This window comes from Schistocerca gregaria, chromosome 2, assembly GCF_023897955.1.
Source record: "Schistocerca gregaria isolate iqSchGreg1 chromosome 2, iqSchGreg1.2, whole genome shotgun sequence".
Taxonomy (NCBI): domain Eukaryota; kingdom Metazoa; phylum Arthropoda; class Insecta; order Orthoptera; family Acrididae; genus Schistocerca; species Schistocerca gregaria.
The window spans coordinates 620,084,869-620,112,683 of record NC_064921.1 but is presented as its reverse complement, the minus strand read 5'-3'; the positions used below and the strand labels follow the sequence as shown (position 1 = coordinate 620,112,683).

The 27,815-nt window shown below is 43.1% G+C and overlaps 1 protein-coding gene across 6 annotated transcripts in view; it reads right to left on the bottom strand.

Moving 5' to 3' along the window:
• LOC126334604 (uncharacterized) overlaps positions 1–7,649 on the bottom strand; it is a 270,217-nt gene extending 262,568 nt beyond the window's left edge. For 4 of the 6 annotated variants that reach the window (XM_049997002.1, XM_049997007.1, XM_049997003.1 and 1 more), the window contains exon 1: positions 7,345–7,621. The gene's annotated coding sequence lies outside the window, so the exon portion shown is untranslated. Of the gene's footprint in view, positions 1–7,344 lie in introns of all 6 variants that reach the window. The other 2 variants (XM_049997000.1, XM_049997005.1) reach the window with 2 other exon arrangements.
• Between the last annotated feature and the right edge of the window lie 20,166 nt (positions 7,650–27,815).

The following is a 27,815-nucleotide window of genomic DNA, read 5'->3' as shown; positions in this document are numbered from 1 at the left end:
GGTTTATCCTACCCCATCAGGGGCTGGGCCACCCATGAAAGCAGCCATGTCATATACCAGCTGTGCCACAATCATTGCACAGCTTTTTATATTGGTATAACTACCAACCAACAGTCAACCAGGATGAACAGCCACCGCCAAACTGTGGCCAAGAGCAAAGTAGATCACCATGTGGCCCAACATGCAGCTGAAAATAACACACTTGATTTCAATGGGTGCTTCACTACTCGAGCCAACTGGATCCTTCCCTCCACCACCAGCTTTTCTGAACTGTGGATTTTGGAGTTATCTTTACAACACATTCACCGCTCCTGTAATTATCCTGGCCTCAACCTATAGTAACAAACTGTTCCACACCCTCCACCCAACAGCTTCCACCGCCTATACCCTACCATCTTCTCGCCATTCTCATCTCCCACCCTGTTTATTTCCAGCCCTCTGCCAACGAATCCACCCGTCTTTCCCCCTCCTCACCTTTCTTGTTCCTTTTTCCCCCACCTTTCTGCCCCACAACCTGCTGAAGCCGCACCTGGTGGCAGTCTAGTCCCAGCACACTCCACCAGACAGCATTTATCTCTCTCTCCCCATCCATACACTTCCCCACGCCCTCTAGAGTGCTGCTTGCATCCCATGTGATGTTGCATTCTGGCCCAAGATGCTGTAATTGGTGGACACGCGTGCGTGAGTTGTGCTTGCTTTTGTGTGTGTGTGTGTGTGTGTGTGTGTGTGTGTGTGTGTGTGTGTGTGTGTGTGTTTACTGATGAAGGCTTTAGCCAGAAGCTATATGTGTCTTTTAATAGTGCCTGTCTGAAACTTTACCTGTCTTCCTTACGGTAAGTGGCAAAATGTCTTTTCCCTACATTGTTAATATATGTAATAAAGTTCATAAGATAAAAATCAATATTCACTTCACTATGTATTCTACAGTTTTTAAATTTTTTTCACATAGAGGTCACAATATACTAATTATTTGGTTACAGTTTCATTCCAATAGCTATTAAAGTTTTTGAGCTATTAAATTTCAAAATACTACAAAAACTGCAGGTCATGACGTCCAAGTGCCTGTAAACTGCTTTTGTTTTATCCCTCATGACCCACGACCTTTGATAATGTAACCAGTGATATAAATTAAATCAGAATGGCTAAGACTGCTTTTTATATAAGTTCTTACTACCTACAACATGGCTGAGTTACTGAAAGTATTTGGCATGTTCTGAGTTATTGAATGTTTTGGCATGTTAAGTTTGGTGCTCTTTTTAGCAAATGTGTATTGTTAGTGAACATCAAAATTCATGAAGGGCCCTTTAATAACTTTAATAAACAATTTTCCTCCCGTTGTCCTCATGGCAGTTAGGGGTGTAGTGCCGCTATTCAGTTTTTCAGTAAAAATGACAAATCTTTTTCAAAAGTAATGAGACATAGTGTGGAAGCCACCACAGAGCATTGCATTAATGGCCACAAGCTGGTAGTTTCCAGTGTGGTGACATGTTGGTGACAATAACATACACAATACCAAGGAGGTCTCTCATTATGGATGGCATCACTAGGTGCCAAGTTTTAGTCAAACAAATACACACCAAAGGCATATATATAAGTCTAGACTTTGAAGCAGGGAGCCATTTCTCATCACTGTGAACTGGCAGCACCACCACAACGGCCGAGTTATGCCGGGCAGCGAGATGACTGGGCACTGATAGCAGCAGCCACACATTTGAGACCGCGCTGCGCCTGCCCCAGCACTAAGTCCTCGGTGGGATTTAGTACCACAGCCCCGTCGACCTGCTATCCGAGCCTGCTGCCATCTCTACACTGAGTTTCTAGTAGTACTTGGTGCCACAGCACCAGCCACCATCTGACACCTGCTAGAGGGTAGCGAGTCGCACCACATGCACACCCACCTTCACATGCCGTCACAGTGATACGAGCAGAGCAAGGGGCTTACAGACTGTACAGTGACAAGGGAAGCAGGGCACTGCTGATGTTGACAGCTGTGGCCCCTAAAGGCTGCCGGCCTTCCACAGGCTTGCTGTCATCATTGCACCGTGCCGGTTCAGCAGCTAGAGTGGGAGTCACTGCCCATACGTCAGCACCGACCAGAGAAAACGGAGAGAGGTGTGGTCATCTCAATATGTCATGTATCAAAACCAATAAGAGTCATTCTTAACTGTGAACAGCATCTCCACTGGGGTCTTCAATAGCCCCAGTCACCCTGCACCCTTTAGGTGCAACTCAATCCAGGATCCTTGATCTGGCCCTCCTTCCCAACCTATCTGTATTTCCTTTCTTTCCTGAGAAAGTAATTAACAATTCCAAAAGCTTGGGATGGCAATGCATGCCTTGGCAACCAAAATGATAGCTGAACATTTGAAGAAGCGGTTCACTGGAATTTGAAACTTGAATAATGATATTTTCTCGCCACTGGGAAGGAAATTCCCCCTCACTCCAGAGAGAGTTAAAAAAGGCCATTACGTGATGCTGACTAGGCCACCAGTAAGTGGTCAAGCATTTGGCTGTGCATCTGGTTTGGACCAGGAACCATGTCTGGAGAGATGGAGAGGGGGGGGGGGAGAAAGGGGGGAAAGAGGGGGGCAGAGGGAAAGAGGGGGGGCAGATGGAAAGAGGGGGGCAGAGGGAAAGAGGGGGGCAGAGGGCAAGAGGGGGGGGCAGAGGGAAAGAGGGGGGCAGAGGGAAAGAGGGGGGCAGAGGGAAAGAGGGGGGGCAGAGGGAAAGAGGGGGGGCAGAGGGAAAGAGGGGGGGCAGAGGGAAAGAGGGGGGCAGAGGGAAAGAGGGGGAGGCAGAGGGAAAGAGGAGGGCAGAGGGAAAGAGGGGAGGGGGAGGGAGGTAGGAGGGAGGGAGGGGTAGGGAAAGGGGGAGAGAGGGAGAGAGCAAGGGTGCTGGCTAATTCCCGCTCCCTAGACAGGGCATTGCACTAGGCGATAGGGAATGAAAGATAAAAGGAGTTGTTCCAGACAGTGTTTGAGAAGACAGAACGTTGGCAGATGGTTGACCGACACTGAGGCCTGGGTGAAATGCCAAGCAAAATGCTCAGCAATGGAGTCTAGGCCAGTGAGGATAACACAATTCAGGGAAATTCCCGAAACACATTTAGGAGGACAGCTACCAAAAATGTGGCTGCTCTTTGCCTACACCTGTGAAGAGGGAAAATTCCCAAGAAATTCATTTCTGGCACTTATGAAGATAACAGGTCGAGACACAAAGCAATTACAGGGCAGGAGGTGGTGGAGAGATGGATGCTGTTGTAGCATTGGAGGGTACGGCAGTCTTTTAACAGCTGCAGAAATTTCGGGGCTCCACTAAGGGACAGTCTTCCTTTGGGGAAAACCTAAGGAAGAAAGAATCAGGTAAGCTGTTGACAAGAGGATGGCACCAGTCAAACTCCATTCGGACTCATCAATGCCATTGATGCAGCTGAGAACAAGGCATCCCAATTTGCATTAGTAAAGGCCCACCTGCAAGGGCGTCCAGGCGACTGACACTGGAGAAAAGATCAGCTGATCGGACTATGACTACTGTTGGATAAATTGTGATGAACTCCCCACTGAATAGAGGAGAGAAACCCAGGGCTACAGATGGAAAGATCAATGGCTGAGAAAGTGCCATACGCCACACTAAAGTATTTGGGGGCTCCAGTGTTTAAGAGGCACAAGAGCAAGCCCTGCCAGTAGGTCTTCAACAATCATGCACCAGACAAAGGTCGGAGTACCACCCATGGAGGGTTATGGGTGTCGACATGTCCATGGAGAAAGGGGGGGGGGGGAGGAGGGGGAAGGGGGGAGTAGTAGGAGGAGGTGAGGAGGAAGAGGGGGGAGGAGGATTAAGAAGAGCAGGAAGTGTAGAAGGCTGGTCTGGGGGAAGGGGGGCAATATAGATTGCATGCTGTACCTCAGAGTCTAAATGGTTTTGAATGGCCACTTCTTCAAGTGCAGTGCAAAGAGGAACTCAGAAACTATCAATGTCCGTGCAGTCAAGCATACAGACACCAGCCGATGATCACAAAGAGCCAACACAATTCTGGCAAAAGCTTTGTAAACCATGAAGAGTTGGCAAATGAGTATCCATAAAACAAGGTTTCTGCAGTATGACACATACTAGAGAGTAGAGACAAAGGAGAGACTGCAATTCCGGAAGATGATTACAGTAACTATTGCAGTTCCATTGGAGGAGAGTAGTACATGAAGCTGGATGGATGTTGAATGGGTGAGAATTGATCATTTGTCCAGTCAGTGTCCATCACCAGTAAAGAAGGAATAACACCCATGACTGTAAAATCAGACCCTGATTGAGTGGGAGTGGGTGACACCCCCTGGGGTGTTGGGCTGGGGATTCTCCTGGGACTTGCACAACTTCTCTTCACAGGATGAGGGGAGGAGTGGTCAGGAAGGGAGATAGCTGCAGCAATATTAGGATCACAATGAGAACGAGCTGCCTTGCGGCCCACAGAGTCCGACTCGAAATAACAGGCTTCTTGTCCTGAAGACACTGGGGAGGGGGGCTCCCACAGGGAGCCCCACACACCAGTGTGTGCCAGAGAAGACGGTCTCTTCTCCTATCAAAGAGAAGGATCAGTCCCATGAGAGGAGAGAATGGTAACTACCAGAGAGGAGAAAAGGGGAGGAGACGATTGCAGTAAGAAGGAGGTGGAAAGGACACAACAGAAGCAAAGGTAGACAAAGATACCACATGAAGACAGTCAAATTTCTGTCAGGCCTCAGAGTAGCATAGAAGGTCAACAGTTTTTAATTCTTGAATTTTCCTTTTCTTTTTATAGATAGGGTAATCTGGTCAGCAAGGAGAATGTTGGCCAGTATAGTTCACACACTTTGGAGGCAGTGTGCAAGTACTCTCCACATGGAGAGGGCAGCTGCAGCTGCTGCAAACAGGATTTTCCACACATCAGGAAGAAGTGTGAGCAAAATGCAGACATCAGAAACAGTGAATGGGAGGTGATTTAGGGCCTCATGTCACTGTTGTAAACCATAACTTTGACATTTTCCGACATTTTCCAGAAGGATACACCTCACAAAAGCCAGGATGAAAGTGACAGTATCAAAATGACTGTCCTTAGTACCTCTCTGGACTCACAAAGTGAAATGAAAACCGCATTATTCAATTTTAGGTCCAAGTTCCTCATCAGACTGGATAAGGAAGTCCCTATGGAAAAAAAATGCCCTGGGTAATATTTAAGGACTGATGAGGAGTAATGTTCTCCTAAGCACTTGCAAACACAAACATAAGCCAAATGACAGGCAGAAGAGGTTCTAATCAGTAAGGAACCAGCTTGCACCTTATCGATTCTACTTCACCAAACTTATTTTAGAAATGTAAAGAGAGAGAGTGGTTTGGAAGCAGCTAAAGACTCCCCGTCTGTCCTGGAACAAATCAACGGTTTCAGGACAAACCTCCTCCCACTAGGGTGACCAGGGAGAGGAGAGCTAAGAAAGCAAAAGTACAAGCAGTGAGAGAACCATTCCCACCAGAAGGGATGGGCACAAAAGAGCAGCCGGAAGAATGGAGCTGATCTCACCATGAGTGCCATCCAGCCACAAAAGGGCCACCTGGCCCAGTGGTCATTCCCATAAGTTACAAGAGGCAGTGATAGCTCAGGTACCAGAAGCGCGATCCCTGTGTAGTCGGGGACTCAGCCAGATAAGTACATAACAGCCCCACCACATGGAATGGCTGCACATGCTGGTGAGCTAGCAAGATGGGAGGGGCAGACAGAGGGCTACGTCAGGGAAGGAAGGGCAGAAGGAGTAGAAGGGGGAGGAAGCAATACTGAAATTCTGAGGAAGGAGTTCTGCCCCAAATGGCACATACTACAGAAACAGAATTTAGAAAAGGACACCAAACCCATGGAGTACCATAGGGGAGGGGGAGTGGAAGAACAAGATCAAAATGAAATAGACCAAGGGAATAGTTGGGTCATTGAGGAGTTGATATGAGGACAGGAATAGAGTAAAGAAGACTCCTGAGATTGGCAAAATGGAAAGTAGATATATGAGTGCATAAAGGAAGTATGTAGATATATGAATAAAATTCTGTCGTGTTCACCTGACATAACCATTGTACAGCAGTTATGGGAAACTTATGTGTCCCAATCAAAGTACAAACAGACTAAAGATACAAGAACCATGGCAACAGTACATTATACGAAAAATGAAGTCTACCAAAGTTTATGATATCATCCATCCGCTTCAAATCATGATGTAACTGTGTTGTGGTGTGGGAGGTAATGGTGATGTGCTGTACTTGAAATGAATCATGTTTGCTGACATCTGGTTGGAGTATGTGGTGGTGCTCTATGGTGTGAGGTGTTTATGTTTCTAAATTGTTTTTGAGTGTTGTTAAGTGATTCATTGGAGTTCTTGAATGCTGCTTATGAGAATAATATGGGAAGAGTTTGTGGCAGTTGATTAGTGAGATATTTTCTTGTTGGCAGTTATGAGCAATAGATTAATTATTGGGTTTGGAATTATTAGTGCAGTGTGTTACTTTAGGCTGGATATGTAATTGTATGTTTCATTTTTGTTAGTTATGGACATGACAACAAAGTTGGCAAGTTGGTCGTTTCATACCGGGGGGGAGGGGGGGGGGGTAGCATGGTCAAATACCTAGTTATTTTATTTAATTACCAAGAATGTGAAATGTTAAGTTGGTGGACAAGGTATGAGACTGACTAATGTTGCAACATTTTGGATGAGGAAGCAGTATATATGGTACTGTCAGCAAGAAAACATATTACGTTATATCTGGAAAGGTTCCTGGTTTGACAAGCATCGGTTGGCTATTCAAAAGATTGTGTTGACAAAACATTTTTTCTTTCAATAAATTGCTCAAGTTATGTGTTGGTTCACTTTGGTTGATAAGTACATTTTTATGGATTTAATTTAAAATCGGGCAAATAATGTAAATGTGACATATCGAAATTTGACTCGTATTAGAAGATGTGAGACAGAAGAGTAGAACAATCACAGCATTGCGAATTTCATTAACTAACTTGTTTTATTCACTCTCATTTAGTTTCAATACATAATATCTACCTACACAACTTACTTCTATAGTAACATTACTTACAATAAGCATGTGTCAAATATGAATCATTATCAATGCCACGTACGCAAATATTTTACGTAACTTTGTCTTCAGCGAATATCATGTCATTGCGAACACCACATGCGATTAATTTTTAGTTCTGAAGTTTATGAAATAATGCCATCAAAAACAAGTAGTTCAGAACAACATACTTCTATTCCTTCTTCCTCACATTCTTAGGCACTACATGCAAGCTTTGAAAACAACTACAATATAACCGAAAGACTTTACCTGTAAATCTGAGTATTATACTTTATGCGACTGCTGTTTAGTTCTTACGGCACAAACGTTCACGTACCACATCTCATAAACATTGCACCTAAGGCACACGATTAATTAGTCTCTAGCGGCAAAAGTATAGTTCACTCGATAGTACTATAATTTCCAAGAAGTCCAAAAACGAAAAAAAGTAAAAAAATGTTGATGTTTTTGTTTAGCCGGCTCTGTCACTAAGTAGTATAATGACGCTTACGCCTTCAACAACACAACAAACCACAACTAACATCATCTCCGGAGCGCAACAAGTGTACATCTCTGACATAGATCGAGAGATTACATCAGAAAGGTCGACTCAGAACCGAGATAGTGAACGAAACGTCAAAACATTCACATATTCAAACATATTTTCCAATAGGTTTGCCCGAAACGAGCTTCGGCGTCAAGATTTCTCGCGATGAATGTTTTAAGAAGGGCAGCACAAATGGCCACTGGTTTGATTGACCAGCGGAATAGTGTCATAATTCGCCAATTCATACTGGCCGTCATGTCACGTTCAAACATACCACAACTCATTTCAAATGGCAGCAAACAAACAAGACGTCAACGGACCGTCAGATCACGTCATGCAGGGTTCCTGAGGAGGAGAGTTTTGATGTCAGGGTCGTTAGCTCACTGGAAGTTAAGCTACTTTCACCAAGCTCGCAAATATATTAGTAGTGGATCTTTCCCTTCCCTGTCTTCTTAATTTTTGTATTTATTATTGTGCATTGTTTCCGAAGCAAGTACAATTTTTTCCATGTCGATTTGGATATTTTTTCTATTGAGTATTCTTTCATAAGCGGGTACTGATATCTGGAAGACAAAAATGATGTAGAAAAGAGCTGTCACATTGTAGCATATATAAATATTTTCTGAAAATTATTTCGAGCAGTTAGTTCATGAGCCAACGCGAATAGTAAACGGTTGTGAACACACACTTGACCTCTTAGCAACAAATAATCCTGACTTAATAACGAGCATCAAAACCGATAAACGGAATAGTGAACACAAGGTTGTCGTAGCGAGATTGAATATTGTAATCCCCAAATCCTCGAAAACTAAGCGAAAAAAATACCTATTGAAAAAAGCAGATACTTCCTGACAGACAATTTCCACTCATTCCAAATTAATAATATAAGTTAAACAGATGTGGCTTTAATTCAAAGAAATAGTATCAGCAGCAAGAGATTTATGCCAAATAAACTAACAAATGACGGAGAAGATCCTCCTTGGTACACAAAACGGGTTAGAACACTGTTGCAGAAATAACGACACAAACATGCCAAATTTAAACAGACGCAAAATCCAGAAGATTGGCGATCTTCTACAGAAGCTCGAAATTTAGCGCGGAGTTCAATGCGAGACGCCTATAACAGTTTCCACAACGAAACTTTGTCTCGAAACCTGGCAGAAAATCCAAAGAAATTCTGGTCGTACGTGAAGTATGTTAGCGACAAGAAACAATCAATGCCTTCTCTGTGCGATAACAATAGAATACTATCGAAGACAGTGCTACCAAAGCAGGGTTACTAAACACAGCATTCCGAAATGCCTTCACAAAAGAAGACGAAGTAAATATTCCAGAATTCGAATCGAGAACAGCTGCCAACAAGAGTAACGTAGAAGTAAATATCCTTGGAGTAGTGAAGCAACTCAAACCACTTAATAAAAGCAAGTCTTCTGGTCCTGACTGTATACCAATTAAGTTCCTTTCGAAGTATGGTGATGCATTAGCTCTATACTTAACAATGATATACAACCGTTCGCTCGACGAAAGATCCGTACCCAAAGACTCGAAGTTGCACAGGTCACACCAATATTCAGGAAAGGTAGTAGGAGTAATCTACTAAATTACAGGCCCATATTGTTAACGTCGATGTGCAGCAGGATTTTAGAACATTATGAATTACCTCGAAGAAAACGGTTTATTGACACACAGTCAACATGGGTTTAGAAAACATCGTTCCTGTGCAACACAACTAGCTCTTTATTCACATGAAGTGCTGAGTGCTATTGACTAGGGATTTCAGATCGATTCCGTATTTCTGGATTTCTGGAAGGCTCTTGACACTGTACCACACAAGCGGCTCGTACTGAAATTGCGTGCTTATGGAATATCGTCTCAGATATGTGACTGGATTTGCGAATTATTGTCAGAGAGGTTACAGTTCGTAGTAATCGACGGAAAGTCCTCGAGTAAAACAGAAGTGATTTCACCCGTTATCCAAGGTAACGTTATAGGCCCTTTGCTGTTCCTTATCTATATAAACGATTTGTGAGACAATCTGAGCAGCCATCTTCGGTTGTTTGCAGATGACCCTGTCGTTTATCGACTAATAAAGTCATCAGAAGATGAAAACAAGCTGCAAAACGATTAGAAAAAATATCTGAATGGTGCGAAAAGTGGCAGTTGACCCTAAATAACGAAAAGTGTGAGGTCATCCACATGAGTGGTTAAAGGAACTCGTTAAACATCGGTTATGCGATAAATCAGTCTAATCTAAAAGCCGTAAATTCAACTAAATACCTAGGTATTACAATTATGAACAACTTAAATTGGAAAGAAATCATAGAAAATGTTGTGGGGAAGGCTGCGTTTTATTGGCAGGACACTTAGAAACTGTGACAGACCTACTAAGGAGACTGCCTACACTACGCTTGTCCGTCCTCTTCTAGAATACTGCTGTGCAGTGTGGGATCGTTACCAGATAGGATTGGAGTACATCGAAAATGTTCAAAGAAAGGCAGCACGTTTTGCATTATCGCGAAATATGGGAGAGAGTGTCACAGAAATGATGCAGGATTTGGGCAGGAAATCATTCAAAGAAAGGCGTTTTTCGTTGCGACGGAATCTTCTCACGAAATTCCAATCATCAACTTTCTCATTCGAATGAGAAAATATTTTGTTGACATCGATCTACATAGGGAGGAACGATCACCAAGATAAAATAAGGGAGATCAGAGCTCATATGGAAAGATATAGGTGTTCATTCTTTCCGCGCGGTAAGAGATTGGAATAATAGAGAATTGTGAAGGTGGTTCGATGACCCTCTGCCAGGTATTTAGCCGGCCGGAGTGGCCGCTATGGTGGCAGGTTCGAATCCTGCCTCAGGCATGGATGTGTGTGATGTCCTTAGGTTTAAGTAGTTCTAAGTTCTAGGGGACTGATGACCCCAGAAGTTAAGTCCCATAGTGCTCAGACCCATTTGAACCAGTCATTTAAATGTGATTTGCAGAGTATCCATGTAGATGCAGATGTAGATGTAGATGTACTTTGAAAAACTCCTCAACGCCGACCACCCTATGGAAGAAATGATGACAGAAATAAGCACATATAATCCAGACAGTGAACCTCCAACTCTAGAAGAAGTTAAAGAAATAATCAAGTCACTCAAGAATCGTAGAGCACCAGGAAAAGACGGCATCATCGTAGAAATCTGGAAGTTACAAGACCTAGAACTCACCAAAGACATCCACTGGATCTTGGAAGATATCTGGAAGACCATGCAAATTCCTTATGACTGGAAAACTGCCCTGATACACCCACTACACAGAAAAGGTGACAAGACTGACCCGAACAACTATAAAGAAATATCCCTACTACCCGCCACATACAAGATCCTCTCTAAAGCTTTACTAAACAGAGTAGAATGCCAGACCAACTACTTGATTGGGGAATATCAAGCAGGTTTCTGTAACGGGCAGTCTTGTGCGGAACAAATTTGGAACCTGAAAATAATTTTACAACACAAACAGAACCTAATCGTTACCTTTGTCGACTTCAAAAAGGCGTACGACTCTATCGACCGGAAAACTCTCTTCAAAATTCTAGCACAGTACAAAGTAGACAACAAAACACGGACTATCATAGAGCAAACCTTGACCAACAAGACCTCCAAAGTAAAGTTCTGTCTGGAACTATCACAGCCCTTTGAAATTTGCACAGGTATCCGACAAGGCGATGACCTCTCACCTCTCCTTTTCCATCTAGTGTTAGATAAGGTAATAAAAGAACAGGAAACATCACAACAGGGGATAACCTTAGGAAGCCTACAGATTAAATGCCTGGCTTTTGCAGACGATTTGGCGTTTGTCTTGAAAGGTATAAATGAAACAAAAGACGCTATTGAAAAACTGCACGAAATCGCTTCCAAAACTGGACTAAAGATCTTTTACTAAAAGACACAGTTTATGAGCACAAAGAAACTCTCATCTCTGAACTTCAAATACACTACTGGAAATTGAAATAAGAACACCGTGAGTTCATTGTCCCAGGAAGGGGAAACTTTATTGACACATTCCTGGGGTCAGATATATCACATGATCACACTGACAGAACCACAGGCACATAGACACAGGCAACAGAGCATGCACAATGTCGGCACTAGTACAGTGTATATCCACCTTTCGCAGCAATGCAGGCTGCTATTCTCCCATGGAGACGATCGTAGAGATGCTGGATGTAGTCCTGTGGAATGGCTTGCCATGCCATTTCCACCTGGCGCCTCAGTTGGACCAGCGTTCGTGCTGGACGTGCAGACTGCGTGAGACGACACTTCATCCAGTCCCAAACATGCTCAATGGGGGACAGATCCGGAGATCTTGCTGGCCAGGGTAGTTGACTTACACCTTCTAGAGCACGTTAGGTGGCACGGGATACATGCGGACGTGCATTGTCCTGTTGGAACAGCAAGTTCCCTTGCCAGTCTAGGAATGGTAGAACGATGGGTTCGATGACGGTTTGGATGTACCGTGCACTATTCAGTGTCCCCTCGACGATCACCAGAGGTGTACGGCCAGTGTAGGAGATCGCTCCCCACACCATGATGCCGGGTGTTGGCCCTGTGTGCCTTGGTCGTATGCAGTCCTGATTGTGGCGCTCACCTGCACGGCGCCAAACACGCATACGACCACCATTGGCACCAAGGTAGAAGCGACTCTCATCGCTGAAGACGACACGTCTCCATTCGTCCCTCCATTCACGCCTGTCGCGACACCACTGGAGGCGGGCTGCACGATGTTGGGGCGTAAGCGGAAGACGGCCTAATGGTGTGCGGGACCGTAGCCCAGCTTCATGGAGACGGTTGCTAATGGTCCTCGCCGATACCCCAGGAGCAACAGTGTCCCTAATTTGCTGGGAAGTGGCGGTGCGGTCCCCTACGGCACTGCGTAGGATCCTACGGTCTTTGCGTGCATCCGTGCGTCGCTGCGGTCCGGTCCCAGGTCGACGGGCACGTGCACCTTCCGCCGACCACTGGCGACAACATCGATGTACTGTGGAGACTTCACGCCCCACGTGTTGAGCAATTCGGCGGTACGTCCACCCGGCCTCCCGCATGCCCACTATACGCCCTCGCTCAAAGTCCGTCAACTGCACACACGGTTCACGTCCACGTTGTCGCGTCATGCTACCAGTGTTAAAGACTGCGATGGAGCTCCGTATGCCACGGCAAACTGGCTGACACTGACGGCGGCGGTGCACAAATGCTGCACAGCTAGCGGCATTCGACGGCCAACACCGCGGTTCCTGGTGTGTCCGCTGTGCCATGCGTGTGATCATTGCTTGTACAGCCCTCTCGCAGTGTCCGGAGCAAGTATGGTGGGTCTGACACACCGGTGTCAATGTGTTCTTTTTTCCATTTCCAGGAGTATACCTCAGTGAAACACTACAAATGAGCGGGTAAACAGAGACTCAAACGAAGAAAGAAAAACTAAACTGGACAGAGTAGTGTGGAATCATTACAACAAGAAGTCTATCTCATAAAAATTCAAATTACACCACTATGACAAGGTGGTGATCCCCAAGGCACTATAAGTAACAGGGACCACACCAATCCTAGGGCATACACATATCAAACAACTAGAAAACGTAGAACAGAAAACACTTAGGAAAATATTTGGCGCAACTTACAACAATGGAATATGGATCAAGAAACCTAAAGAGAACCTATACAAACATTAGAAAATGCAGACTACAATTCCATGGACACCTGTACAGAATGCCATCACACAGACTGACCAGACAGATCTTTGACTGGGTAACCACTAGAAACAACAAATGGGTGGCAGAGGTAAAAAGCGACCTGAACCAATTCAGCATAACAGCAGACACAACAAACGACAGAATAAAATTCACAAACATCATTAAGAAAAGTAAATTACATGAGACACACTGTGACAAAGGAACAGGCGTAAAATGGACTGAAGAATGCAAGCAAGATCACAGCTGGAAGATGAAAAAAATATGGGCAACCAAAAAGGCAATCAAGATGAAGCCGAAGACATGAAGCTTGACAAGAAGCATGGACAGAGGACCGGAAACAGAAACACAGGAAGCGAATGAGGGACGTTTGAGCAGCAAGGAAGGCAGCAAAAGGAATTGGCCATGTAGTCTAGTCCAACTGCGCTCTTTAAGGGCAAAACACCAATAATAATAATAAGAAAATATGTTAATGAAGCAGTTTTCATTCAATAATATTTTAAGTAATAAATTCAGTTCTAATGAAGGAGTAAAATACAGTTATTTATGAAGTTCTTAGACATGTGAGAAAAACATAATGAATAAGATAAACAGGTTCTATTTATTCCCTTGATGTGTCTGTATGTATATATTTTTGCTAGAAAATAAATGTCGATAATTTTAAATGTTGTTTCACTTCTCATTACTCTGTCACGCAATTTTGATCAAGAACATAAGTTGTGAAGTTTGCTTTGGCCATTTATAAACTTTATACTTGTTAGTTCTCCAATTCTGGCACTATACTTCTACTTTTTGAATCATGGATGCTAACCCGAATCTTCACATTCACAGTTCAGTACTGGGCTAAACAAATTTGAGTGACATGATATGACAGACATCATGAATATACCCTGACATGACGATACTGTGCCATGACTTGATGGCCAGTGTAAATTGGCTTAAAGATCTTGACAAAAGAGAAATGACAGTCTTGAAGATAGATTAAACTATCCTGAGGAAACCTACTTACAAAATTTCAAGTACCAGTTTTAATGATGATTCGAGCAAAATACTATAACCCCCAACAGATCGCTCCCATAGGGTTCAGGAGGAAAAGATTATATTAATTGCAGCACATACTGTGGTCTTAAACAATTATTCTTCTTGAGCACCACACAGGAATGGAAAGGCAAAAAGCTCTAGTAACTGGTTCAATGGGATGTTCCCTCTACCACATAACTTATAATGGTTTGCAAAGTATGACTGTAGATACAGATGCAGACATTGATGGTGGCATTTTATGCTAAATATCAGGACCTCTTGTTGCCATGCTCACTGATAGCAAGGGATTTTGCGTACTTTCTTCTACTCAATCTCTATTTCATTGTGACACTATTGTCTTTATGTATGTCTTTAGATGCCTTGATTAAGTTTGTGCCGTGGAGTCTTCTCCTGATAAACAAGAAATGGTAATACCAGGTGTGCTTTTTGCAGTATTTACCTTTATGTATTATACAAGAAGTCGCATTTTCAGATTTGTAATAATGTGGTAAATAAGCTCCCATAACAACAACGACAATTTCTTACTTTATTTTTGTGACACTGCAAAGGTTGCATGAGAACTTGAAATTTTTCCTACGAGTATTCTCTCGTAAAAGAAACTAACCCATGACAGCCTGTAATACAACAATAACATCAAGAATTATCTAAATGTCTCGTCTTTCGGAAACGTACCTAATAATTTGGATATGACTCTATCATTGTCTACCATCCAGCAATGTTTGGTGACCAATGTATTGAGGACATCTCGAAGTAGTACACTGAATTTATTAATCCATCACATTTCTGAATATAAGACTTTGTTCACCAAAAACTAAATCAGGAAGTGTGGGAAGAGGATTAATTAGGTAATGAGTAATTAATTAGGAAAACATTACACAGTAATTATTTTATAAATTTTGGGCTGACATTTGTAATTCATCTCGCAGAAGCATATGTAATTTGGAGACAAGTAGCAACTAGTATCTCAGCTTGTGGTCTGCACAGACTTGGGGTAAGTCTCTATATGTACATTGGTAACACGACCTTTGTCGCTGATAGACCATTTGGACAGCTGATTAAAATTTTCCATAATTGTATTGGTATTCCACAAAACAGAAGCTGGTTTCACGGCATTGTTAGTTAGTTAGTTACATGCTCCATAGATCAAATTCATGACAGACATTATGATGTGGACTGTGTCAACAAAACAAACACAGAACACTTAAAGAAAACTAAATTAGAGAAATTAAAAATAATTTTTATGTGATAGCATGCTAGGCCATTTATAGTCATTTTTAATAACTAATTAACTCTGCTCAAAAATTCCTCTGTGGTATAGAAGGAGTTGTTAGGGAGAAACCTCTTTAACCTAAATTTGAAAACACTTTGTAACACCATTATCGATAGTAAGCACGTTATGCTATGTAATTATGTGTATGTAGCTTTGAAATGATTGTTCAGTACTAGTTAAAATCTTTGAATTGTCAGAGGAAAGTGGAAATTTGTGAAGTATATAGTATAAAAACTTAATAATGATAAAAAATAACGAAACTTTATAAAATATGTATGCTTGTAAAAGAGAATTTGTAATTTGAATACTGGTTCATACTTAGCAAAATTGTATGACGTAACTTAAAAGATGTAGGGAACCCTCCATGCTACAGAAGGAGCTTGGCAGGTGGGAAAAGGTGGATTTGGCGGTCAATCCGGGCGGCAATAGAGAGAGCACATTACGCAATCAGTGGCTAGACGTTGTACTGTTAATAATGCAGGTGCCAAGTGAGGCATTTGGAAGACAATTTATGTTGAAATTTTCTCGGATGTGGTTTTGGCTGGCGTATGGTGCTCTTGTTACCATGGAATAGTTCTGAAATGAAGGAAATACGTCGCCAAGAAGAATTTATAAAGAGAATTCAACTCCAAGAGCATGGGATCACTTAACCGCCATATGCTTGCCACCACTATTGCGCCACTGCTCCATCAACTCCAGGAATTCAGATGTGTGTCATAGTATGAACCAGTATATTGATGTGAGTGTTTTTTCAATAATAATTCCAGTGAGATAAGACTGTGTTCGCACCTTAAAATTTGTCCTAACCACAAACCAATGCAGGGTACTGTCTTTAATGTACAGATAATCAAGCATCCTGTTTCCGAAAATACAATTTTATGCCAACATTTAAAAGCTGAATTTTCTGTGCCCATTGAACAGAGCAGCTTAAATCAGTTCATATTAAATAAGCATTTGTAGTTTAGTTACTGTAGCATATACACTCCTGGAAATGGAAAAAAGAACACATTGACACCGGTGTGTCAGACCCACCATACTTGCTCCGGACACTGCGAGAGGGCTGTACAAGCAATGATCACACGCATGGCACAGCGGACACACCAGGAACCGCGGTGTTGGCCGTCGAATGCCGCTAGCTGCGCAGCATTTGTGCACCGCCGCCGTCAGTGTCAGCCAGTTTGCCGTGGCATACGGAGCTCCATCGCAGTCTTTAACACTGGTAGCATGACGCGACAGCGTGGACGTGAACCGTATGTGCAGTTGACGGACTTTGAGCGAGGGCGTATAGTGGGCATGCGGGAGGCCGGGTGGACGTACCGCCGAATTGCTCAACACGTGGGGCGTGAAGTCTCCACAGTACATCGATGTTGTCCCCCGTGGTCGGCGGAAGGTGCACGTGCCCGTCGACCTGGGACCGGACCGCAGTGACGTATGGATGCACGCCAAGACCGTAGGGTCCTACGCAGTACCATAGGGGACCGCACCGCCACTTCCCAGCAAATTAGGGACACTGTTGCTCCTGGGGTATCGGCGCGGACCATTCGCAACCGTCTCCATGAAGCTGGGCTACAGTCCCGCACACCGTCAGGCCGTCTTCCGCTCACGCCCCAGCATCGTGCAGCCCGCCTCCAGTGGTGTCGCGACAGGCGTGAATGGAAGGACGAATGGAGACGTGTCGTCTTCAGCGATGAGAGTCGCTTCTGCCTTGGTGCCAATAATGGTCGCATGCGTGTTTGGCGCCGTGCAGGTGAGCGCCACAATCAGGACTGCATACGACCGAGGCACACAGGGCCAACATCCGGCATCATGGTGTGGGGAGCGATCTCCTACACTGGCCGTACACCTCTGGTGATCGTCGAGGGGACACTGAATAGTGCACGGTACATCCAAACCGTCATCGAACCCATCGTTCTACCATTCCTAGGCCGGCAAGGGAACTTGCTGTTCCAACAGGACAATGCACGTCCGCATGTATCCCGTGCCAACCAACGTGCTCTACAAGGTGTAAGTCAACTACCCTGGCCAGCAAGATCTCCGGATCTGTCCCCCATTGAGCATGTTTGGGACTGGATGAAGTGTCGTCTCACGCGGTCTGCACGTCCAGCACGAACGCTGGTCCAACTGAGGCGCCAGGTGGAAATGGAATGGCAAGCCGTTCCACAGGACTACATCCAGCATCTCTATGATCGTCTCCATGGGAGAATAGCAGCCTGCATTGCTGCGAAAGGCGGATATACACTGTACTAGTGCCGACATTGTGCATGCTCTGTTGCCTGTGTCTATGTGCCTGTGGTTCTGTCAGTGTGATCATGTGATGTATCTGACCCCAGGAATGTGTCAATAAAGTTTCCCCTTCCTGGGACAATGAATTCATGGTGTTCTTATTTCAATTTCCAGGAGTGTATTATAAGTAGGATATTGTGTTATATGTAGTCTTCCCTTTCAAGAGGAGTATAATATATCTACATTTATTGCAAATCAACTCTATTTCGAATTTGTTAGTGAGTATAATTAACCTCAAAAGTTTTTAAAAATTAGTAATTTTTACCACACTGTTTTGTGCTACCTTAACAGAAATCTCAGTTTGTATATTTGCTTGAATTGTTATAGGGAATCAGAAATTTTGTACTTCAACAGATATTGTCAGCAGGCTTATTTTAAATATTTTTGTTCACTGTTCCATAAAACTTTTCACCAGCCACAATGGAGCACTATAGTGAATGCTGTTCTCAAACAAGGGACTAGTTAATTGACTTTCATAAGCAGCTGGAAATTGTCATGACTACTGTCAAACGATTGGCAGTTTCTATGAATTGTTGTGTTGGAAGTGCTCCCAACAACCATGTACTGCTACCTGAGCTGTAAAAGGTATCTCAATACGATTCTCTTCTGTGGCTCCTGTCTCCTCTGCAGGAAATACAGAATCTGTCATTACGCGTCTACTTAACTGCAAGTGGCATGTCAGTGGTAGCTCTAGGCATCCTGTACGGGGTATACAGGGCCCAGAGAAGACTTAGGTGTTATATTGAACCCCCGATTCAACAAGTTCGAGGTGCTGTCTTCCATTGAAACTAAAACAGACCCAATGGGACTAACTTCACCTGCTGGGAAACCTGCTTTGTCCTATTCAAAGAGAAGGCAACTGCAAAAGGGTATTAATCATTGGCAATTCAAACTTGCAGCTAATAATGAAATGGCAGCAAGAGACAGGAAGGAATACCATGTACACTCCGTGTGTATGTCTGGGGGCCTCATTCAAAATGCTGAACATGCTATTCTGGTAGCCAAAGAGGGAAAAAGTGCAGCCAACTACAGATTGTAGTGCATCTTAGAACAAATGATGTCTTTCATTGAACTCCAAGGTCATACTTGAATCATTCCAGCGCATGGGAGAGAAGGTTGAGAAAACAAGTCTTCCATACACAGTTTATATGTAGCTCAAAATTTGCAGTATTGGCACCAGAATTAATGGTGGCCCCCTGCTCTGAGTCTAGCGAAAGGACTGCAGCAGAGACTTCGAAGATTCTGTGACTTCCAGGACTTGCACCATAGGTTTGAGAACTGTAGGGCCTCCCTAAATGTATTAGAGTGCACTACACATGAGAGGCTGCTACCTAGATAGCTGATTATGTGTGGGCTCCACACAAGGCCTTCTTTGTATTAGGCATGTCTCCATCAAGTCCAGATGATGACATGACATAAGACATGCACGTTTTGAGAAGCGATCATGTAAAGCAATATTCATTCCCTCATCTAGTTTTCTGGACATTGACACATGCTTTCTATCAGCAGTATTTTATGGAAGCGGATGAAATTGAACCCTATTAACTGGATCAAAAACATATGAGTATAAATGGAGGTGAAGTACACAACTGAGCACCTTTCTTGAATATCAGAAAGACGGCTCACTATGACATTCTGCAATTGACTGTTCCCACAGTATCACACCATTTTTCCTCATGTTTTGACAATGCTTCTCCCCAAAACATTAATGGCTTCTTTGAGACAAGGGGTGGGGTGCATCAGCTTACTTTGCAGAATTGTTTAGCACATGATAGGGGAATAGTGCAGTACATTAATGATTTCAGAGAGCTCCTTTTCCAACACTGGTCGGCAGGTATGAAGGAAGACAGCATGACTCCATAACCTGCATTAATGTTGCCAACAAGGGATTGCAATATCCTGCCCTGACAGCACGAAAAACCGTAGAGTAGTCTAATGCAGTTGCATGATTAGCCTGGTGCTCCGTAACAGAGCAAGCTCGACGACCGCCACCGCTGCTACATCTAGAACACGGCTGCGGTGACAGGCTGCAAAGTGAGCATAGCAAACAATACGCTCCTGGCTGTTATGATAGGGCCATATGGGATGACAGTATGATGGTCTGAGCTGGGGTGACGAATCCACATGTTGTGACAGGAGCAAATATGACTCTCTGTGCTGAAGCAATGGGGCTGCTGCATGCAGTGTTTGCAGCTGCAGTGACAGGGCTGCAAGCTGTGATCATAGCAAGAGCGATGACCTGGCCCTTGGCGACAAGGCTATTGCATGCGCCTTTCCTGTCACCAGTTTGATGACCCAGACTGGGGTGACGATGAGCATATCATCGGTGCAGTCTGAGACACTGACACCGCAAGCAGTGATTGATGCAAGAGTGATGTCTGGGGCTGTTGCGACAGTATTACCGCAGGCCTTATTTGCAACTGTCAGTTTGACTGCTCAAGCTGGGACAAACATGATCACATCATCATCAGCAGGTGCAGCTGTGGTTTGCTAAGTCCGCCTCCAACCTTTTCCAATACTTCTGGAAAGGAAAGAGTGAGAATGATATGTGTTACACAAGCACACATGCAATAAACATATACATCCACCAATAATAATAATTTCTGATATATACATTAGTGAGTTTAGCCATCGTCATCTCCATCACTCAGGTAGTAGTATTAACACTCACATATCTCATTGATTGCTGTCACCCTCCTTGAGCTGTAACTAGAAAACGCCTGTTGTAGTTGTGATAGCACATTGCCATTGGTCTTTGTTCATTCGTCAATAATTGGGCCAAAACCCCATGAGCTCTGTGTCGTAAACGGCGTCATGGCCTTTGGCAACTCAAGATCAATAGAACCTATAGCAGTGGTTCCTCACCTCACTGAGACCATCCCCCCTGAATGTAATCAGATATTAGTTTGTATCCCCCATTTCCCACAATAATCAAAATTAGTACTTAACTAGACTTTAGAACGAAAAAGAATTTTCTTTGAATACTTTTATTTCTAAAATGGCGAAAGATAAATGATATTTAGTCACCAAGTCAATAAGAATGTTGGTAAAAGCCAACTATTCACATTGAAGGTAAACAGTTGTTACAAAACAAGCTTCTTCTGCAAGGCTCCTGTCCTTAGTGATACTTTCTACACATATACCCAGCATTAACATTGAGTATCAATTAAGTTAAAATTTATGCACTATATTTTTTATTTGCACATCACTTCATTGCTGGACTCCTTACTTCTGAACTGACATGTTGGAAGACTTCACACTGCCAATGTTTTTATTGGACCACTATCACTACTACTACTACTACTACTACTAACAATAATAATAATAATAATACTGTGTAGGCCCTTCAACAGTGTAGAAGTCATTACCTATTTAGTCTTCTGTTGTGCTCTCTATCAATTTGTTTACCTCTTGTGAATGGAATAATGAAGCACTTTCTGTCTCCATCGTGGAAACTACCTACTACTTGAACACGGCAGATTCATGAGTTACACAAGCTTTTGTGATGTACATGGTTCAATTTTACTGCCATAGATACATGACAGAAAGTAGAAAATATGCATGTAGTGGGTAGGCTGTCGGAGGAAGATGTTCATATTTTCATGGCACAATGATTGTTCCTTAATATTTCGGGCGTGAAGCCTCATAAATTTTACTTCTTTTCTGATATTTCGACTGTGTAGCGTCCAGTCATCTTTAGAGTGAGCCAAGATGACTGGCGCTCCGGCTCTTTCTCTGTCATTTTAAATCCGCGGGCCGAGCCATTGTGCATGTCACCACAAATACACAAGGCACCAGACACATTGATAGGAGGCAAAGAGGAACAACAAATGCATTAAATTAGATCAATGTCTGCATGGTCGATCCGTCTGATGATATCAATGTTTCACTGCAAGCTGCACCATTGCGCAGCCTTTGTGACATTTCTACAGAAAGTTCTTGTGCCAGTTCTCTGGCGCGTTGCGTATCCGGCGCTATCGATAGCGGCTTGTATTTCTTTTTCCGTCTGGTTCGGCCCGCAGAGGCGCTGAAGCGGCTGCTGCCCTCTGGAGCGTTTTTCGCAGGGGGCCGTGCCCACTAGGCTGAGCAGTTGGATTCGCACCGAGCTAGTGGTATTTTGCCTTCCGCCCCGGCACGGAGGTGTGGTCTCATTGTTGGCGGGCCTCGTTGATTTGTGCGTTGGGCAGTGTGGCGTGTTGATGATGTGGTGTAGTGAACAACTGATGGATTTCCGCACGAGATCGCTCGAGGTTCTCAGCCTCTGAAAAGTGTGCCACGATATCGCTTGGGTTTCCGCACCCAGGAGTTGTAGGGACTGCAGGGCAGGTTTTCTGTGTGTTTTCTCTCTCTGGTCTGCGTGGCGGGGTTCATTTTACCTGACTGCAGCTGTTGTTTATATTTTCTGCGTGATTCCGTTTTAGCTGGAGTCTGGGTGTCGATTTTTCTGCTGGTGTGTACCCGGTCATCGCCCCTGTTTACTCGTCTGGGGGCAGCCGTATCTGTTGGTGGGAATTATTTAGCAGTGTGTGTTTTTCGTGGACCCGGTGTGCTCACACACCCTGATTCTGAGTTGAAATTACTGTGGTCAGGTTGGCTCGGTTGCTAGAGTGTGTGTTATTGCTTTTCTACCTTTCTGGGGACTGCGCACACGCCCGTTCCGTTTGTGATGTGGCAGCAGTCTGATATTTTTATGTGTGCTTGTTAAGTTGCTAGCAATTGCTTTTAGCCTTGTGCTTACTAATTTTACTTAAATTGCTGTGCATTGTCATTTGTCTGTTGTTTTACCTTTATTTGTAGTGTCAATTAAGCCTAAGACGACGTCCAAGGTGCTAGCAATTGATTTTAGCCTCATGTGTACTTAATCCTATTTAAATTCTTGGAAATTGGCATTTGCTTTTCTTTTACTCTTATTTCTTTGTTGTGCCAGTTAGCCCTAAGATGATGTTAGACCTTGGTATCTGTCAACCTTATTTTGGCTATTAGTGCTCAGGTGCAATATTGCCGGGTCTATCCCGGATTTGTCATTAATTGAGAGCATTTTTATACTGTATTTTTAGTAGTAGGTTTTGGCAAGTGCAATTTCGTATGGTATTTATTGTGTTTACCCCTCCTCCTTCTTCTCCTTGGTGTAAACTGATTTTGGCAAGATTGCTAGGTGGCCTGTGTTATTAGATATATAAGTTTGCCTGCTGCTGTAGTCGTAACATGTTTTAACCGGCAAGCAGCCCATGTTGGCGAAAGTTTGAATGTGTTTTGCGCTGTTGATGTTGGGCCTTGCCGCACATATATTTAGTCATGTACGTGTTGTTGTGTTAAGGATTTTAGGGTGTTTTTAACTGAGATACTTGTTAAAAAATTTTCACACTCTTTTAAAGAAGGTATAGGAAAGAGTAACTTCAACTGAAAATTTAATTGTAAATTATACATTTGTGCTTCACATTTAAAAATTTAACTGTATTAGGTGAAAGTATGTAGTTTAATGCACAAGGATTATTTGTTTATGTATCGAATTGTAAACAGTTTTGAAGTTTCTCTGTTTACCTGTCGTATATAACATGTTTATTACCTCATATTGTAAGCAGCTTGATTTGTTTGTGTCAGTGTAATTTGTAAGCCACAGTGTCATTTACTATAATTAACTGATTGTTTTGGGGAAATAAATCTTGAATTGTATGTGCCACTTTCATTAACCGAATCCCATCCAAATCGTCCGCTCAGTGCTGGATCCATGATTTTTCCAAGCTGCAGCAGCTATGTCTATTAATTAAATTCGTTGCGAACCGAATTTCAATTGCTTCTTTCACTACTGAGTCCCAAAATGATGAATTAGAGGCTGAAATTTCGCCATTTTCATACACCATAGAGTGCTCACTGTCAATACAGTGCCTGCCCACCTCCAATTTATTAGGTTGTAAGAGGCGGGTGTACATGCAGTGCTCTGTACATCTCTCACTGACTGTTTGTGTTGTCTGTCTGTTGTACGAACAGCCGTACTCTCAGGGGATCTTATAGACCCCAGGATTCCGAAGCTCCAAATCAACTTTAACGGAACTCAGAAGTGCTGCTGTCTTTGGTGGAGAGCGAAAAATGAGTTTCACTTTGTGTTTACTGAGGATCCATCCTATTTTTGAGGATAGGCTTCCCACGTATGGCAGAAAAGACATGGATTTGAAGCTTTTCGTGTCTTCTTTTGCAGTCTTTATGGCCACTGTTGGTTTCATCCATAGTGCCTTATTTATTTGCTGTGGAGAGTACCTTTTGGCTTCAAAAACTCTTCTGAAGTGTAGAAGCTCATCCTCCAGTCTGCTCTCATCAACAACTCTTGCACCAGAGTTCTGAGAACACTCATCGTCTGCGAACGATGGTGGCAGCTATTTGCGCGTTATATAAGTCCATATGGGTCAGCTTGCAGTTTACTTCACGTCCCAAAGTGCCATCATATTTGTGTTGTGCCAAAACATCTAAAAATGGAAGGTTTCCATCTTTTTCGATTTCCATTGTGATCTGAATTTGTCTACAGATGGAATTCAGATGATTCAAAAATTCTTTTAATTTAGCTTCACTATGGGGCCACACTACAAATGTGTCATCAACATACCTTAAAAATACAGTGGGCTTCAAGCTAGTAAATTCCAGCGCCTTTTCCTCAAAGTCCTCCATAAAAAAGTTGGCTACCAAGCTTGACAAAGGACTGCCCATGGTGATACCTCAGTCTGTTCATAAAATTCGTTATTGAATAAAAAATATGTCGAGGTCAAGACATGTTGAAACAAAGCTGAAATCTCTTCAGCAAAGGTTTTGCCTACGACAAATGACTATTCTGAAAGAGGGACGTTTGTGAACGATGACACTACATCAGCACTGACTAATATATTAGAACCGTCCAGTTTGAGTGATTTTAGTTTGCCAATGAAGTCCACAGAGTTATGTATGTTATTAGGGCATTTTCCCACAAGAGCGATAAGGACCCTAAGTGTTTGGCACATTCAAAGGTTGCAGGGTCAATGGTACTCACTATTGTACACAGAGGAACATCTTTCTGATGGTTCTTTGGAAGTACACAAAGCTTCAGTGGAACCGCATTATTTAGTTTCAATCTTCACACAACTTCTGGTGGAAAGAGGAAGGTGTTCAGAAGCTAAGCATTTTTCCTTGCCACCTGGTTGGTTGGGTCTTTACTGATCTTCTGGCATGTGCAATCACTTAGTAAAATGTTCATTTCATAGTCGTCACGACACATTAAAACAACGGCATTACCTTTATCAGCTGGAATAATCATCGTCTCAGTATCCTGGCGAAGCTTAGGTACCGCAGTCATCTCTGCCACAGAAATGATACTCCTCCGTGGGCGAGCCTTCCTAACTGCTCGACAAGTTTCCCGTTTTAATTATTCTGCTGAATCTGTGGAAAGAGGTTGAACAGATTCTTCAACGGCACTGATGAATACAGGTATTGGTGAAACTTTTGGCGTGGATGCAAAGTTGAGTCCTCAGTTCACTCTGAAGATGGCTGGACGGTATACAGCCGAAATATCAGAGGAAGTGAAACTTATGTGGCTGCAGGCCTGAAATTTTATGGAACAAGGATTGGTGAAACCTTTAGTGTGGGTGCAAAGTTTAGTCCTTGGCGCACTCTGAAGATGGCTGGACAGTATACAGCCGAAATACCAGAAGATGTGAAACTTACGTGGCTGCACGCCTGAAATTTTATGGAACAAGGAAGATGTTGTTTGTACATTCATTTCAGAAACATAACCTCCCCCACACTGTGTCAAACATTAATATTAGCATTTAAAAATGTAATTACTTTAACTTAAGTAATCAGTAATATCGCGCTATAAAATAATGTTAACAGTAATGATGTTTTAAAAATAGTTTCGTGACAAACACAATAGAACCCTTTCGTTTTTACCTCTCAGAAGTTTCATTTTACCCCTCAGAGGATAATTATCCCCAGATTGTGAACCACTGACCTATAGAAACTGTAAGTACTGCAGGCAAGCATGAAAAAAATTAAGACATGTTTTATAATGTTTATATTTACGTTTACCCTCCTCTTGCAAATCACACGTTAGGAAAAACCATAGATTCATTGTCAATGAGTATTGGTGTCATGCTATTGTCCTGCTCACACATATGTACAAGAACATTTAGATCACCTATAAAAAAGACGTCTTAAGTTACGCTGCTAATGTCGTCTGGTACACAATTGGAAAGTGGTAAGTTACGTATTTAGCTTCTTCTGTGTTTCCCTACTGTCCATACGAAGTATATAAGCACGTTTAAAATTTTCAAAGTCGTTTTTGTCGAAAACAGTAAATAGTTTGAGAGTTGTGTCTCCCTATCTACATGTGTTGAGTCCCAGATGTGCCCTACGCACCCTGTCAGTAAGAATGAAATCGATCTGGGGAAGTTCGTGTGGTCCCCTTGTAAGTGTAAATTCAGGCAGCCGATAGTGCACTAGTTATTCACTTGTTTGTGTTGAAGACATAGGGATCGTTCATTCCAGCCTAGTATAAAGTGTCAGTCAGGCACCTGTTGACTTCCAGTACATACCTGGAAAGCGACCAAGTTACGTATTTAGGTTCTTCTGTGTTTGCTTATCAGTATCTTTCTTAAATTTTGTTTGTTTTTTCCTATTTAAGAGGTTTATTCTTGCGTTGGTTTTTTTTTAGCTAAGTGCAAATTCAGGCAGCCAGTAGCGCACTATAGTCCGTTTAAAATTACTTGGTACTTGACTTCTGTCATTTGCCACTACAGTATTGCCGCATCGGCCACTGGCTGCCTCTAGGTTATAGCTAAACGCACAAACACGGCAAGCCACTTCACAATGCTCTTAATGTGTAATGTGGAGCAGTGTCGGAAGAGGCTGCTGTAAGGTATGTCGGAAATGTGAGATGCTCGGTGGGCAGCTGATTTAAAATGACCAATGACTGACTTGCGGCAGGAAATCCGTTTGGTAGCCCTGAATTTAAACTCCTGTCCTAGGCTAATTACACCCGCGCGATGTGTAACGTATCCGGGTAAGCAGTGGCCAACACTCTGCGGAACTTGTCCATGGCTATCAAACATAACCCCTATGAGAAGACTCTCAACGCTAAAGCAAACCGTAATTTCTTGCTATCATTGGTTACCTGAAACTAACCACTCACTGACTGCATGAGCTGCCACGTTACCAACCGATCAGCAGACCTCGTTGGCGCTTGCTTGCAGATTATGGGCGACACAGGCAGATTTCAGTCGAAAAAAGAATGATAGGTGGAAAAATAATAGTAAATAAAAAGGTCAATATGACGCTCGAAAATTATGTGGTAAAGCATTATAATTTTAAAAAATACATTTAAACCAATTAATTGAATGGAAATGATAATCAGACGCTTTTGATTAGATTTAAAAACAAAAATCTTCACAACATTTGAACCTAGGACCTTCAACATTGCTGGTTAACACGCTAACCATTGCGCTAAAGTATATAGCACATTGATTGAAATTGTTATGTTAGTGACGGCTATCACCCAGTCGCAATGATGAATTGCAGCCTTTAAAAACAAGGTTTCAGGCAATGTGATGCGAAGCTTATCTAATGTAAGCCCATCTCTGTGACTCTGATAACTGCTTATATGATGCTGACTTGCATCTTGTGTGGAAGTATCTAGTGGTGTCTAGTTAGAGCTGTGTATGAAATGCGTGTATTACACTAGTATGGTTAAGTGTGTGCAAGTGTTGTTCGTAGTGTGGTTATCATGTATGATGGAACTCGAAATAACAGTACCAGACCCATGGTTTGAGAACCAAACCCATCAAGAAAGAGAAACGGTCAAGGAACTGGTTGTGATCTGACCAGTTGTCTCAGTTTGGCAATGGCGAAAGG